The sequence below is a fragment of the Myotis davidii genome, unplaced genomic scaffold (genome assembly GCF_000327345.1).
Source record: "Myotis davidii unplaced genomic scaffold, ASM32734v1 scaffold933, whole genome shotgun sequence".
NCBI classification, from domain to species: Eukaryota; Metazoa; Chordata; class Mammalia; order Chiroptera; family Vespertilionidae; genus Myotis; species Myotis davidii.
Genome location: NW_006285240.1, coordinates 211,105 through 226,813, shown reverse-complemented (window position 1 = coordinate 226,813; position 15,709 = coordinate 211,105). Strand labels below are relative to the sequence as shown.

The following is a 15,709-nucleotide window of genomic DNA, read 5'->3' as shown; positions in this document are numbered from 1 at the left end:
TAGCATTGATTTTATTTTTTCTCACAGGTTTAAAAAAACAATTTAAGAAGGAACAATTATTTCGGCTCATCACACAATGATTATTTTGATAGGACTTATGTACACAAAGTGATCTGTGATTATTTACACCAATTCTCAATGGACTAACCTCATGTTTCTGATTCCCCCCCCCCCCCCCCCCAAATATGTGTTTGTTGATTTCATAGAGAGGAAGGGAGAGGGAGAGATAGAAACATCAATGATGATAGAGAATCATTGATTGGCTGCCTCCTGCACATCCCCTACTGGGGATCGAGCCTGCAACCCAGCATGTGCCCTGACCAGGAATTGAACCTTGACTTCCTGGTTGATGCTCAATCACTGAGCCACACCAGCCGGGCACTATTCTGTTGTTACTGTTCCTAGGTTTTACTTATGCCTTCTGAAGACTGGTCATCTGCTTCTTTTTCCAGTGAGTTGATTGACACCAGATCTGCCTGTTTAGGCTGGTGTCTGTCACTATTCTTCAACTGGACATGAATCGTGCTGGGCACCATCAACAGTAAACTTACACAAATTCATCTGTAAGTTGTATTACTCCCGCCCCCTGAAACATTTCACTCTTTATATAATTAAATGATGCACTGAAAACGGATTCAAAGAGTGATTTTTATATGAAATTGAACATTAATGATGAGCCTCTCCATGTCAGTTGGCATTCAAAACACTACCTGAGAGTATGAAAGGATGGAATTCATTTTCATATAAATTAGCTCTCTTAGTAAATTTAACGTGAGAAACAGGTTGTTTTTATTCTCCCAAATTAGGTGTTGCCTTTTGACCTGATGAGTTTTCATGTTAATCTGAGACAGATCTTTAGAATGGGTGAAATAGAAAAGCACTTAAGTTATTTTTGCAGTTCCTTTATAGGGCCAAGTTTATAATGTTAATGTTAAAGTGAAAGCTTATGTACTGTTCTTATAAAAACAAAACAAACATCTATTTATGGAAATTTGTCATAAATAATGAGTCTCTGAAAGTTTTAAATGTGAATATTAAAATATATTTCAATTATAGAGTTCATGGCAGGAAATAGATATATTTAGAGGGCATGTGGGATATCATGTTATATTTTGGGGTGCCACCCTTCAAAAAAAACTTTAATATGCTCGAGCCAGGATAGGGAGCATAACACATTTTTAAAAATTTTGACACTATTTCATGTGTAGATTTAAGTTTTAGGAGGAAAGGCTGTTTTATTTATTTATTTATTTTTAATATATTTTTATTGATTTCAGAGAGGAAGGGAAAGGGAGAGAGAGATAAAAACATCAATGATGATAGAGAATCATTGATTGGCTGCCTCCTGCACACCCACACTGGGGATGGAGTCCGTGATCCCAGCATGTGCCCTAATGGGGAATGGAACCCTGATCTCCTGGTTCATAAGTAGATGTTCAACCACTGAACAACACCAGCAAGGAGGAAAGGCTGTTTTTACTTGTAAATGCTGAGAGATTGCCACACGAAAAGGGAACGATTCTTCATGAATCTAAATGATCAAAGAAGAAATACAAGTTATAGGGAAGAAGACTTCAGAGTTAGCATTCTGCTAATTAATATGCTGCAAAAGTGAAATGAGCACCCTGATGCGATGGCAAGAACCCCACCCAGCAGGCATTCTAGCAGTGACCGCACAGCATCTGCACGGGGAGACTTTGTGCAGGTGAGGATTTCCTGTGGCTGACTCATAACACACCTCCGATCCCTCTCCAAACGGCAGGCGTCTGTCTGTGGGTCCATGAATGGAGAGCCTCCCAGTGAGCTTATGGGAACCCAGTCTTCCAGAGGTTACCTCTTCACAACCATCCCCTCCATGGCATGTGCATGTTTACTTTTAAATGTTATTGAGCTTTATTTGTATAAAATCAATAAGACTGCGTACATTCGTCTACTAAATGTTTGCTCTTCAATATTCTGTTCTGTATATATATCCCAACTTATTTATCCGTCTACTACTGATTATATTTGGATCGTTTCCAGTTATTTTCCTTCTGATTATTGATGATATTGAGCATATTTTTGTACGTTTATGTGCTGCTTGTGTTTCTTCTGTCAGTGCCCGTAGTATTCTCCACCTATTTTTCTGTTGGTTGGTTGGTTGGTTGCCTTCACACATTTTGGGGCTTAATCCTTATGAATTACTTGTATTTCAAATATCTCCTTCCATTTATAGTCTATATTTTGCTTCCTTTGTGATATCTTCTGATGAACAGAAGTTAATAGCTTTAAGATAGTCGAATATGTCTATCTTCTTCTTGGTTGGTGCTTTTTGTATCTTTGTAAGACATTATAGAAGGCAAGTATTTCTCATGCCTGTGTATGTGTGTGTATGTGTATGTGTGACCATGCATTGGTGGAGTGTGTAAGCTGTTATCAATCAAGGAACATATCCACATTTATGGTCTAAAAAGAGCTATTCTTCTCAAATAGGAAGCTGAAAGGGCAATACACCTCCCCTCCCCAACATATAAAATTTATAAATTGTCCTCTGGGGGCAGTAAATACGTTTTTAAATATGCTTGATAAAGTGTTTCTGTGAAGGTAGATTTTATATTTGGCAATAATTATGTCATTTAGTGACAAATTTGATGAATAGAGGTAGGTGATTAAGCTGAGTCATATTTTTCTTGGCTAACATAGATAAGGATTTATGTATATGTACCATAATCAAGTAATGGTATTTCTTGTACAATTCAAGAAAAATGAGCAAGATGAATTGGTCAAGAACATCATTATTGAAATATTGACATATTTTAAAAGGTAGTGTTTTTAATACTCATCTGGCTACTTAGGTCCTTGTTTGATTTTGTAAAATAGAGCCTTATCACATGTAGTTCTACTAATGTATAGTTCTCTATTGTCTTTCTAAATTATTAATGGTGGAATTGAATGCACTACATTGAGATGGTGAATAGTGTGAATTTCCTTACTTTTGAAGACTCATGAAAGCTAAAATAATTACAATTTTATATGCTTGTTTTTCTGAGATGATACTTGAAAGCGTATCATTTTTCCAAAAAATTAATCTGAGATTGGTAAAGCAGGTCACGGATTATGTTAAAAAGATACAAGTATGTATTTTTTCTCTTACTACATAACAGTTATGGATTTTCACTTATATGAGGACCCATTTTGCTAAAATATCAATTTCTCTATTCAATTTTTAAAAAATGCCAAATTTGAAAGTTTAAGATACATTTTTAATGAAAATTAAAACATCAGAATGAAAAGAGAAAATAAAACATGGGTCAGTACCATTTTGGCAATAATGCAATGACACATTGATTTATTGCTAATGAGGTGAAATTTATTTCAGCCATTATTACATGGATCTGTTGAGTAATTTGCATGCTGAACATTAAAAGGATTTTAAAATTATTGTGGGTTCATTTTAAAAACACATAGATGTATTTCTTCAAGCTCTCTAACAAGATTTTCAAAGATTTTTGTGGAGGGCTGGGTAGACTAATGCTTTTAATATCCATCCCTCTAATGAAATATCCTTGAATGGTTAGTAATCATTTTGGCACACTTTCAAAGGGCAGGACAGATTGGAGCTACTTCCCAGCACATTGAAGCTTCATGGTGTGTATACCATGGCAACAGCCCACCCCATCCCTACCAGTGAGCATCAGAATAGGTCTCTTTGGAATTCTCCCTTGATCTGCATTTCAGAAAGTAGCCTGTAATTGCACATACTCTATTTGAATTTAACTGTTATAGCTTTGGAAGGATGCAGTCTGAATCTGATCTTTATACTTAGCCCCTTCTATAAACTCCTTTCAGATGAAAACAAAAATATTCTTGTACTAAAGCTTTGTAAGTAGTACAAGGAGATTCTGAATTATCATAGATGACTTAAAATGGTCTTAAGACCAATTTCTGAGAATTCACATTTCAAGCATATTAAAATATCAAGGAATTATTATTAAGATGTTTACATTAATGATTTGTTTAGAACCATTTTTTTCTGCTTAATTTGCCCAACTTTATTAAGGTGAATTGCTTTTTGTGTATCATAAACTTCTTTATAGTTATTCATAAGAATAATAGGAGCAAATGCTTTTAAAAACAAATTTATTTTGTTTGTTGTTTGCTATTTGTATACCGTAACAAGAACAGTTAAGTTACTCTATATACTTTCAATATCATAGCAAATGAAGTACTCTGTTCACTTATCAATAGCAAAGTCATATTAGAAAAAGCATCTACTGAAGTTGGTACAACTCTGGTAAAAGGTGGTTTCCCATTTCACAAATACATGATGATGTATTTACAGAGGAAAACTAAAACTTTATGCAAGTTGTAATTCACAGTCAATGTGTTTCAAATTTTCCTTTTAAAACTGAGCATGTTTCTTTAAAATTTCTTTTATTCCCCACTGGTAAAAAGAACAAGGAGAACATTTGTTCCTAAGAGAGTGTAATTGTCTGTTGCAATAACTTTCACTGAAAGCCATATACATATTTACCAAATACAGTATATTCATTTTATGACTAGAACATAATTCACACACATACTTATCATATATATTAATATTTTATGGCTAGCATAATTCAGTGTTAAATTTTATATTTGGATCATGTTTAAAGAGCACAATTTTATGCTACTATTACATTAAATTTCATAATGTTTTGTAGTGTTTAATACCTTCAGCAATACTTTTATGCTGCCCCTGGTGGTTTATTCAATGTTGGTACATGCCCTCAAATTAAAACAATTTTTTAAAGATTTTATAATAATTTGCTTCAGTATTTCCAGTGCAGAGATTTTTATTGACACCCTGTTGGAAATATACATATGTACATATTTGTACTGTGTGCTCATATATATGTGTATGAATTTACATAAAGTTATTCATTCTTAGAGTTTAGATTATATTGCAGGAGATGATGGGGTGATCATAATATCATATATAGGATTCTACCTCTGGGTAAATTGAACTTTATAAGAAAGAGATTAATAACAACAATAATAAACATTAATGATAAGGCTCTTAAGTGAATTAAAAATTAGTCTGCAAAGAAAAAGACTTAGTTTATAGGTGTTTTTTTTTCTTTTTTGGTACCATTTTGCTTATCGTTCTCTTAAGAAATTAAGATGACTTGTTTGGAAAGTCTTGAAAATCTTTTCATTTAATCATATATATTTAAATTTTTATTTATTACATTAATTCTAAAGATCAAAGACATGAAATAAGAAAAATGTTCAGCAAATTTTTGTGTGTTTTGAAAATTAGGTTACATATATACAAGATGCTGCTGAATTACCATGCTTTCCCCCCCCTCCATATGGTGAGTTAGTACAAAAGTAGAAAGGCATTAAAGATAAAGCAGACAGCTGTCGTCCATGAACATATGAAATTCTTTGTATTTTCCTTGGTAATTGAGAATAGCAAAGACGGCATTTAATTAAGTTATTTTTACAATACAGTGTCTTGACTATGATTCACTTATTAATTCATTTGCTTATTTATTTATTCCTATAATTCAATTCTGCCTATATCTGGGTGGACACTGAAAATACAACTGTGAACAAGTCACATACAGTCCCTGTTTTCCTCGAGTTTAAATTCTGGTGATGGTTGTAGGGGAAAAGGACAAAGAACATGCATGGAGATAAGCCAAATACCCTCATATAGTGAAATATTTATGAATAAATTAGGTGAAACTCGGTGATGTAAGAGAATCATGAAGGTGGGTCTAGCAATGATTGACCTGGTCAGAGAAGGCTCCTTTGAGAGGGAAGCATTAGAGTTGAGACCTAAATGACAGGAAGAAGCCAGGCACACAGAAGCTTGGATGGTGGTTTCCAGATGAGGACAACAGCAAGTAGAGAAGCTAGATGGAGGGGAAAATTAAAGAGACAGAAAGAAGGCGATGGGGTGAGTTAAGGATGGAGAGGTTGGTAGAGCCCAGGCCACAGGTAGGACTCTGTAAGTAGTTAATTTTCATTCCAAGAAATTTATATAGAATTGTAAGAATTTAGGGTGAGATGGGATAGGGTCTGATTTATGTTTTATAAGTAGATAAATTAATTACACTAATTATCAAAAGTTGGAAAAAATATAACATTGTGGGGAAAATGGGGATAGTAGGGCTAGGATGGCAGCGTGGGATCCAAACGAAAGAGGTCTATTTTGGCAGCTCATACAGGAGATGTCACATGGAGCTCAAAAAGGAGAAGTTGGGAATGACTTTTAGGTTTTTTGTTTAAATAGTTGGGTGAATGGTGGTGCCATTTTCTGAGGGACAAAAGTGAGAGCCGTTCATGTTTACGGAAGTAAATCTAGAGTTCTGTTCTGACAATGGGAAGTTAGATGGCTATTAGGCATCCCATTGGAGATGTCATTCAAGGACAAGGGATACATACACATGTCTGAAATCTCAGTTAAGAGGTCAGAGTGTGGAGGTAGGAGTATTCAGTTAACCAAACCAGATTTAAAAGGAAGATTAATTAATGTAGTTCTCCTAATTGTAATAGTTTTATATGCAACAGACTAAATGGAAATTTTTGTATATTTCAACAGATTTAATAGATATAGTCATAAAAATGTTTTAATTCTCCATAAAAAAATCTTTGCAGTAAACTGAAAATTTCTTCCTATTTTCTGCCAACTAATATCCTTAAAGCAACAATTCTCAAAGTATAGTCTGGAGACCTTTTAGGTGCTCCTTGAGGTCAAAACTATTTTCATAATAACATAAGCATGTTATTTGTCTTCTGTCTTATTCTTCTCGTGAGTGTACAATGGAGTTTTCTAGAAGGCACATGGTGTGTAATATAGCAGCCAATTAAGTACAGAAACAGAAAATGCAACTGTCTTCTACTGAGGCATACATCAATTTGATTCCCAAAAAGTATAAAATAATGGCATGGTTTTTACTAAACTCTTTGTTTTTTAAAATGTAGTTAATTTTATAAAAATATATTTTTAACACGTAATAAATGTATTATTTTCAAGTGAATAAATATTTTAAAATTTTCTCAGTTTTAAGCTCTAATGGAGTAAACATCAGCCTACATAAGCAAAAGCTCTCTGAGGTCTTCAATAATTTTTGATAAACAGGTTCTGAGACTAAAAGTTTGAGAATACTGCCTAAACTATATGACATAAAGACAAATATGACCAACTGGACGTTTGTTTCAGAAGAGAAAATGGGGTTGAAGTTCAAATTATCATATATCTGCTCCCTCCTCCCCCAAATAATCCTAATATATAAAAACCCAGGGTCCATAATGTCTAAAATAACCAAGGGCTTGACCGACCAGAAGTCAGCCCTGCAATCAGTGCTGGGTTGCTGTGGCGACCCAGCACCGACTGCCGCCACTGTGGGCGCTACGACCGGGCACCGACTGCAAAGGAGGCTGTGGATCAGGCCCGGAGATAGTCCCGGAGATGCTGACTAGCATAGAAACTGACCAATCAGAACCAAATCTGGGTGAACTGTGAGGAGCCAATGGCTGCCTAGGAGGCGGAGCTTCTAATGCTGACTGGCATAGAAACCGTAAGGGATCACTTCTGGATGGAGCAGATACAGAAAAGAGAAGGTGGCCCCAGACAGGTGAGGAGGTGAACTGTGAAGGCAGAACCTAAATTGGGGACTGAGGAGGGGTTTTAAGGGCAACAGCTGTTTGGTGTAAGGTGTAAAAAAGCGGTTCAATTTTTTAATAACCTATTTGGCAGTATAGTGCATATGGCTGACTATCAATCCAGATATAGGGATTATGTATTTTTGTCTGCCAAGAGCATCTCCTCCTGCTGGAAAAGGCTTTCCCGCCCCATTTAAGCAGTCCTATCCTATATAATCTATCTATACTAATAAAAGGTCAACCAGCCATCTTCTGGACATCCGACTTCCTTTCAGACAAAGCTATGGTGTTGGGGGCCGAGGCAGAGGCAGTTAGGGGTGATCAGGCTGGCAGGGGAGGATAGTTGGGGCAACCAGGCCTGCAGGGGAGGGCAGATGGGGGCAAGATCAGGCCAGCAGGGGAGGGCAGTAGGGGTGATCATGTAGGCAGAGGCAGTTGGGGGCAAGATCAGGGCAGCAGGGGAGAGCAGTTGGGGGTGAGATCAGGCCGGCAGGGGAAGGCTGATAGGGGTGATAAGGCAGGCAGGAAGAGGCAGTTAGGGGCGATAAGGCAGGCAGGCAGGTGAGCAGTTAGGAGCCAGTGGTCTCAGATTGCAAGAGGGATGTCTGACTGCTGGTTTAGGCCTGATCCCGGTGGGCCAGCAGTTGGACATCCCCCAAGAGGTCCCCAATTGGAAAGGGTGCAGGCTGGGCTGAGGAAGCCACTCCCCCCCCTTCTGTGCATGAATTTCGTGCACCAGGGCACTAGTACATAAATAGGACCATGTCACAAAACAAATGTCTTGTAAATAAAATCTTGGTAAATTAGAAGCAAACATTTTTCTGTAAAGGCCTGCATTTAAATCTAGAGCAAATAGCCAACAGATCAACAATGGGCAAGTTTGTTCCATGGAAGTGCTCATTATTCCCTTAATTACATTCCATTTCACAGTCTGAAAGGTATCCTTGAAGCATTTTGTGGTTCTGTTTGCACACTTTCTAATGTTCATGATTTGGGAATTGAATTGGGTTCCCAATGATTATCTTGAATTAGTGTAGTACAATACTGATTTTTTTTTTTTTTTGGTAATTAGACTTTAATTATAGTTCTAAAGGAGTAGAAGAAATTTTATTTGAATTCCAGTTATCATTTTTGGAGAAGGAAATGATTTTATACTGGGCTTATTTCTCACTTAAAAATCCTAGAAGATGTAACATTGTTTGTTTTAAAGGCTTAGTACAATAGCTCATTTAATACCTTAAATGTTTTCAAATTTAAAAAAAAGAATCTTGTTTTATATGTGGACCCAGTGTAGTAATCTCAGTGCATATGTAAACCTAAATTGCAAATTATTCATTGGATATCTCCTTTTAAATTCTTATTGCTAAGTAAAATGTTTGAAATCTCTATAAATTTCTTTTATGATGTATTTCGCAAGAGGCTTTTTCGTTTGCTAGTGTATTTGCTTGTCTTGATATCTCACTACCACGCTATTAAGCATTTTCTTGAGATAAGTTAAAAAACTAAAAAGCAACCTTGCCGCTTTCATTTATTGTTCTTAGAAAGACAACTTTCTTCTTTTCCCAAAGGCAGCTCTTATGAGATAAGTAACATTGGGAGATAAAAGGCTTACTCCAACTGTGAACACATATGACTTTATCTTGCGAGATAAATTAATTTTAGAACTTATTTTTATGCAAGTTATAGGTTAGTGTTTTCTGCAAAAGTACATTTTATTTCCTGTTCTCACAATAGATTGACTTTCAGGGGTCAGGTGGTGCTATGTGGAGGGTATCTCAAATGTATTTTAATTAACACTGCCTTTATAATTATTCAAAATGCGTGTATACATTTTTTGGGATGAGTAAAATTGGGTGGTGATAAATGCTATGGACAGAGAGAGCGACATGCCTGATGGGAAAGAATTTGCTGTGTGATGGAGGATAGTCAGGGAAGGCCTCTATAAATTGAATGTTGAGCAGAAGCAGGGACATGAACAAGGACAATTGGCCATGCTATTATCTGAGGAAAGAGCATTTTAGGTGGAGAAAATAAAAATGTGCAAAGCCCTGAGACAATCTTCGAGGAGTAGTATGGAAGCAAGTGTGGCTAAAGGGGAAATAGTGATTTAAGAGCTGGAGGTAAGGAAGTTAGGTAAAGAGATCAATGATATAACCAAGCCCCAATGGCCTTGTGGGCCATGTTATGGACTTTTATCATTTTTTTTAAAATCAAGCTAGAAATCCATAGCAGGTTCGAGTAGAAGAGCAACATGCTCTAATTTATGGCTCTTTTGTAGCTATGAAAAGTAAACTCTGATAGCAAGGAGGGAAGCAGGGTTATCAGTTTGGAAGCTGATTGAAATAGTCAAGAAGGGAGATAAGCATGACTTGGGCTAAGGTTTGAAGAAAGATTAAATTTGGAAACTATTTTGGAAGTTCAGCCAATAGTACTTAATAATGGATTGGATTAAAACCAGTATGTGAGATAAAGAGAGGATTCAAAGATTCCAACTTTTTGTCCAAAACAAGTAGAAGAGTGGAAATGCCCTTTATAGAAATTGGCAAGACTATTTGAGGCACAAGACTGTCAGCAACTATCTAGTGTGCAATTTTTGCTTATTTATTGTATCAGGATTCACTGTGTTGGAGTAGCAGAGAGCGCTCAAAGTAGTGGTTAACGTGAGGTAGGAGTTCGTCTTTCATGAGTTATTGAGCTGAGTAAAAGGTGCTGGTGGAGCAGCTATGCTTCACGTGGTTACTCAGGCACTCAGGGGTGTTCCATCTTGTTGCTTCTGTGTTACCTAGGTGTGACCACTGTAAATAGTTGAAGCGCGGTCATTAGCCTGTGTGCAGGTGTTCCAACCCATAGTAGGAAAGGAGAGGAATAGCAGGGCATGGAACTTCATCCTCGAAGTGAAGTTGCACCCTGCATCTGCTCTCATCCTCTTGTCCAATACTTAGCTCAAGAAAAACTAAAAACTGCAACCTCTACAAAGGTAGCTGTGATCCAGTAAGAAATTGGTGGGACATTTTCTTGCTCAAGTAAGGGAGAGAATGAATTTTAGGGGACACTATACCATATTTGTTTCTCTCTCACAAGCAACTTAAGGACAGGAACTACTTATGTTCTCTGTAACCCCAGGATTTACACAGTGCCTGCCATAGCATATGTTCACTAAATGTTGATTTTTTTAATACTAAGTTAATTATATGGGAAATAAATTATTTTATACTGGGTATTGTGTTTCCTCCTATGAACTTTTGAATTAATTTCATAACTCATTTTTTCTCATTTCAAAGCATATTTTTATTGTATCTATTGCTAATGGAAAAAACTAGCATTTCATTTATCTTTAAGTCAGTGTCTTATTTTTATTTATTTTCTAGGATGAACAAATCATGATGAGCTATTATTTATGTTTTTCGAAAGAGTATTGACTTCACACATTTACTTCCAAATAACAATTTCGCACTCAGTGGTGACAGAATGAGTCACTTCCATGTAATAAAATTGCATCACCTGTTCCAAACTGTTTCATTCTGCAAACCTCACCTAATCTTCCACTTAAACCAAGGGCTGCTGTTTCTCGCTACTACTGTTTAGCTTAAGAGTTAGAGAACTTCTATTCGGGTTTAAATGTGTTTTTTTTTTAACTAAAAAAGTCATAAACCATATATCACTTAAAATATGTTTTGAAATGAAGAACCTAGTGTGAAGATAAAATTTACTAAGAAAATGGGAAAGAATAAAGTATTTTACAACCAGGCAACTGAGAGATGACACACAGGATGCATTATGTTTTATTTGGAAAGCTTGAGTTTGGGCTATCAGTATGAAAGAAAAATAGCTTCTATTTCTTTGTAATATGCCATTTTGAAAATAGGCCCAATATTCTCTCCAAGATCTGTATGTGTGTATATTTATCTTGTTAGGTCACCCTTTGTGGAACAACACACACTAGTTTCCAAACACTGCCAAAGGGAAAGATTGAATTTCTGTGTATATTTGCAAATCTTCAAGCCTAGGTCTATGTATCAAATATGTTTTCTTAATTTATTAGTAGAATTTTAGTTCAAAAGACTAAATGAAAACATGGATATAGAAGAAAGTTTTTGGCCCACCAGTCTTTCTCAGTTCCATGTGGGTAGAAACCATGTGGGCATTCCTCCAGGCCAAGCCCTTGGCTAACACATAGTGTTACACTCATTTAAATAATTACTGGTAATCAATCTTGTTTCAATGCTAAATATACTCCTCTACACCAAAATACACCCCCCCACACACACACATACACACACTCCTATATTAAATTCCCTTCAAATCTGGAATTATCTTCTTACAGATAATGAAAATTAATAAAGAACCATTATAACTTCTGATAATTTTTAAGAGTTATTAAGCATTTAGTTCATTTGGAAAATTATCTACCTATTTTCCCTGTGGGTTAAACTTTATTTAATTTTTAAAGTCGTCCACATTTAGCCTTTTAAGCTCTAAATCCTCTGTAGAAATTTAATAAGCCGAGGCTTTAAACAATTGCTTGTTTGATCTAACAGAGTGTCATTTGGACTATACAGACTTTTGTTTTGTTTTTCGTTTTTTTTGGTGTTTTTTGTTAATCCTCACCTGAGGATATTTTTTTTACGGCTTTTCAAAGAGAGTGGAATGGAGGAAGGGAGGGAGGGAGCGCGGGAGGGAGAGAGAGAGAGAAACATCAATGTGTGAGAGACATATCCACTGGTTGCTCCCAGCATGTGCCTCGACCAAGGGCAGGGAGAGAACCACAACCCAGGTACATACTCTTGACTGGGAATCGAACCTGAGACCCTTTGGTGCATGGGCCGGCATTCTAACCACTGAACAACACTAGCCAGGGTAGACTGTGCAGACTTTTGATTAACATCCTTAGAGAGAGCAATGTGTGTGCATGGGTATGTGTGTATACACATATATAAATCCTCAACTTCGTAACGATGACATTTTGAAGGCCAGTATACCTTATTGTGGTCATGCCATGAATCACTTGGTATATTTAAGATTCCAGTTATAGAAAGATTCCAAAAACTATGTATAAATCATCCATCAATGTGGACGCCTATCCCAGTTATGCTCAAGAGATAACCAGTTGAGCTAAACTTTTCCCTAAGGAAAGCAAAGAACATTTTTTAAAATGTGAATAAAAATGTTTAAATTTCTATACTCTATAATGCCTTGACTATGACCAATAAAACCAAGTTTAATAAATTTTTATCATTCATGACAAATGTATTTCTTCATTGCATCATACCAAATATATTCCTTTCTAAAACACCCAGCCATGTCACAGAATTGCTCGATTGAAAGAAGCCTCAAAAAATGATCAAATCCTTCCTGAGGCTTGATTAGATGAATTATATAAGGCCAAGCTGCATGTCCTAAAAAGTTTGAGAGAATTAAATTTCCTAAAATCTGTTAGTATTGAGAATGTTTTTTTTATTATGCTTATTTAAACTAATGTAATCTAAAACTTTCTTTTTAAATCAAATTACAATTTTTGTTGTGTTCAAATTAGAGCATTGGTTATCAACTTCAGTTCAGTTATCCTTGTTGCCAGGATTGAGGGAGAAAGAAGAATCCTTCAAGTATGTTTTTGATTTAGGGAGACAGTAATATATACTAGTCAAGAATAAGTCTTGGGCACATTATTTAACCTTGAACTTGTGTTTCATTCCTTGTAAAATATGAATAATAATACTTTCTTCAAAGAGTGCTTGGGAGAAGGAATACATATAATCATGAATGTGAAGCATCTAATACCATTAAGGGGCAATGTAAACACTTTAAAAAAAAAGTATACTAATTCTTCTCTCTGCATAGAAAATTAGCAAAGGAAATTCAACTGTTTAACTTTCTTCTCTCCTAAAGTTGTGCATATAATCAAGTTTTATTGTATTAGTCCCAAGGCATGAAAACTTGAAAATGTTAAATGTTTAATATTCAGCTTTGAAAAAAAAACACACAGGAAAAAAATGCCTTTGTTTGCAATCTTTACAAATTTCATGCTATGAACACTCCCATCATGGCCAATGTCAGACTACCAACATATGATGCCAGACTACCAACATATGATGCCTGAATGCATTTGAGTCAGCTTTGGCACACCACTGAGTATTCCAGTTTGTAAAGAATTGCTTAGTCAATCATAACTACAATTGTAGAATTGGTACACGAATTTGACACATACCTTTGAGTATGTGTCAAATCTTCACTTTGAGGTTACAACTGACTCAAAATCTGGATTTGCCCTACTTGAGAATAACACATTGTGTGCACAAAGGAGCATGCAGTGTTATACATGGTAATATTTTTATTTGTACATTGACTTTCTTTTCAGTGAAAGACAATATAAAATTCCCACTGAGTTCTAATCTGTAACCAGATAGTTCTTTATCAAGTTACCAATAAGGTTGCTTAGAAATATATATATTTTTAGAGCAGATCATTTCTGGAATAAAAAGACACCAACAGTGTAATAGCTAAGATGGGCGGGTGGACACAGTATGTGTTCCTTAGTTCAGAGTCAATATGGTACCAGGTTGTAGATTGTCTCATTTAACTTTAAATCCATGCACATATTAGCTAATATGATTAGATTAATAATTCCCTTGATTTTCTTCACACTGGTATATATTAGTTCCTACCAATAATCCTATAGCATGTGTTCTTTTGATGTAATAGTTGCCACTTATTTCCACTGAATAGAATTTTATATTTTTCTTCAATTGGTTTTCAATCATAAAATTATGAAAGTATCTGATGTCATATTCATTAAAAAATGATTGTTTCCTCAAATATAAAAAAACGAGAAGCCCCTTTCAAATTATTTCCCATCTTTTTTGGGGGGGGGTGGTACTAAATTACTTTATTTGAAAGACTGTTTCAAATGAAAGAACCTGAGTGGATGACTTGATACAACTTATAGAAAAGGTAAAGGTAACTCCAAGATGCATGTACTACTTTGGTGACCAGGGAAGTCACCCCCTTGTCTGTGGGAAGCCAGCCTAAGGGTTATCTCTCTTCGTTGTCTCCCAGGGCGTGCTTTGTCAAAGAGATACTCTGCCATGCCAGTTTCAGGGGCCTCCAACCTGCACAAGTTGGTGATATGGTCACCCAATTCTTTGATGGGTCTCACCTGCTCTAAGTAGTAAGTCTCAATGAAGTCACACATCTGAGGGTCATTTTTGTCAGTGGCCAGTTTGTGCAGTTGCAGTAATGGCTTTTCTCCAAGTGTGATGCCCACTCCATTGCATTCAGCCCATTCTCCCAGTCGTCATGGTCTGGCTTCTTTATATCCTGAGGGGAGATTCGGCCACCTCGTTGGCTCTGCAGCTTCATCAGTTTCTCGGCATGTTCCTCCTCCTCATGAGATTGGTGAAGAAAGTAGTTGGCATCACCATCTCAGCCAAAGTAGGAAGACATGGGCTGGTAGGCGCAGGAAGCGTAGAGCTCCAGGTTGTTCTGGTGGTTGATGGTGGCCTCCGAGTCCTGGGGGTGGCTTGCGTGAACCGGTCCTCAGATGGGTGGCTGAGAAGAGGTGCCTGCACAGCGTGGGAACAATGGCATGGGCTTTGGAGCAGGTGGGGAGTGGTCATGCTATCAGGAGGTGGAGAAGCCTGGATCTGAGAGGCTGGCTGGGATGGGGCTCCAGCGATGAGGTTGTCCAAGCACAGTTAAAGCAGGAAACCATGCCACTGTTTGGCAAAGACTTTTAAGGCCAGAGTGAATGCCATTTCCTTCACCAAACTCCTGGTATATTGTGGTTTTTTTAAAAAAAATTATTTTGTTTTTTAGTTTTTGTTTTAATTCTTTTCTCCCAAAATTTCATTCCCATCCTTGGGAAAATATCACCATATTCTAGTTCACTGGTTTACCAAATGCAGTCCCCAGATCAGCAGCGTCAGCACCAGCTGAGGACTTTTTAGAAGTGACAATTCTCAGGGCCCACTCACGATGTACTGCCTCTGAAAGTCCTGGGGGGATGCCCAGCAGTCTGATTGTAACGAGTCCTCTGAGTGACCCTGGCTCTGAGTGACTGATGGTACAGTTTGGCTTT

At 36.6% G+C, this 15,709-nt stretch overlaps 1 pseudogene; it reads right to left on the bottom strand.

The window, feature by feature from the left end:
* Positions 1-14,664: 14,664 nt before the first annotated feature.
* LOC102757291 overlaps positions 14,665-15,709 on the bottom strand; it is a 23,308-nt pseudogene continuing 22,263 nt past the window's right edge.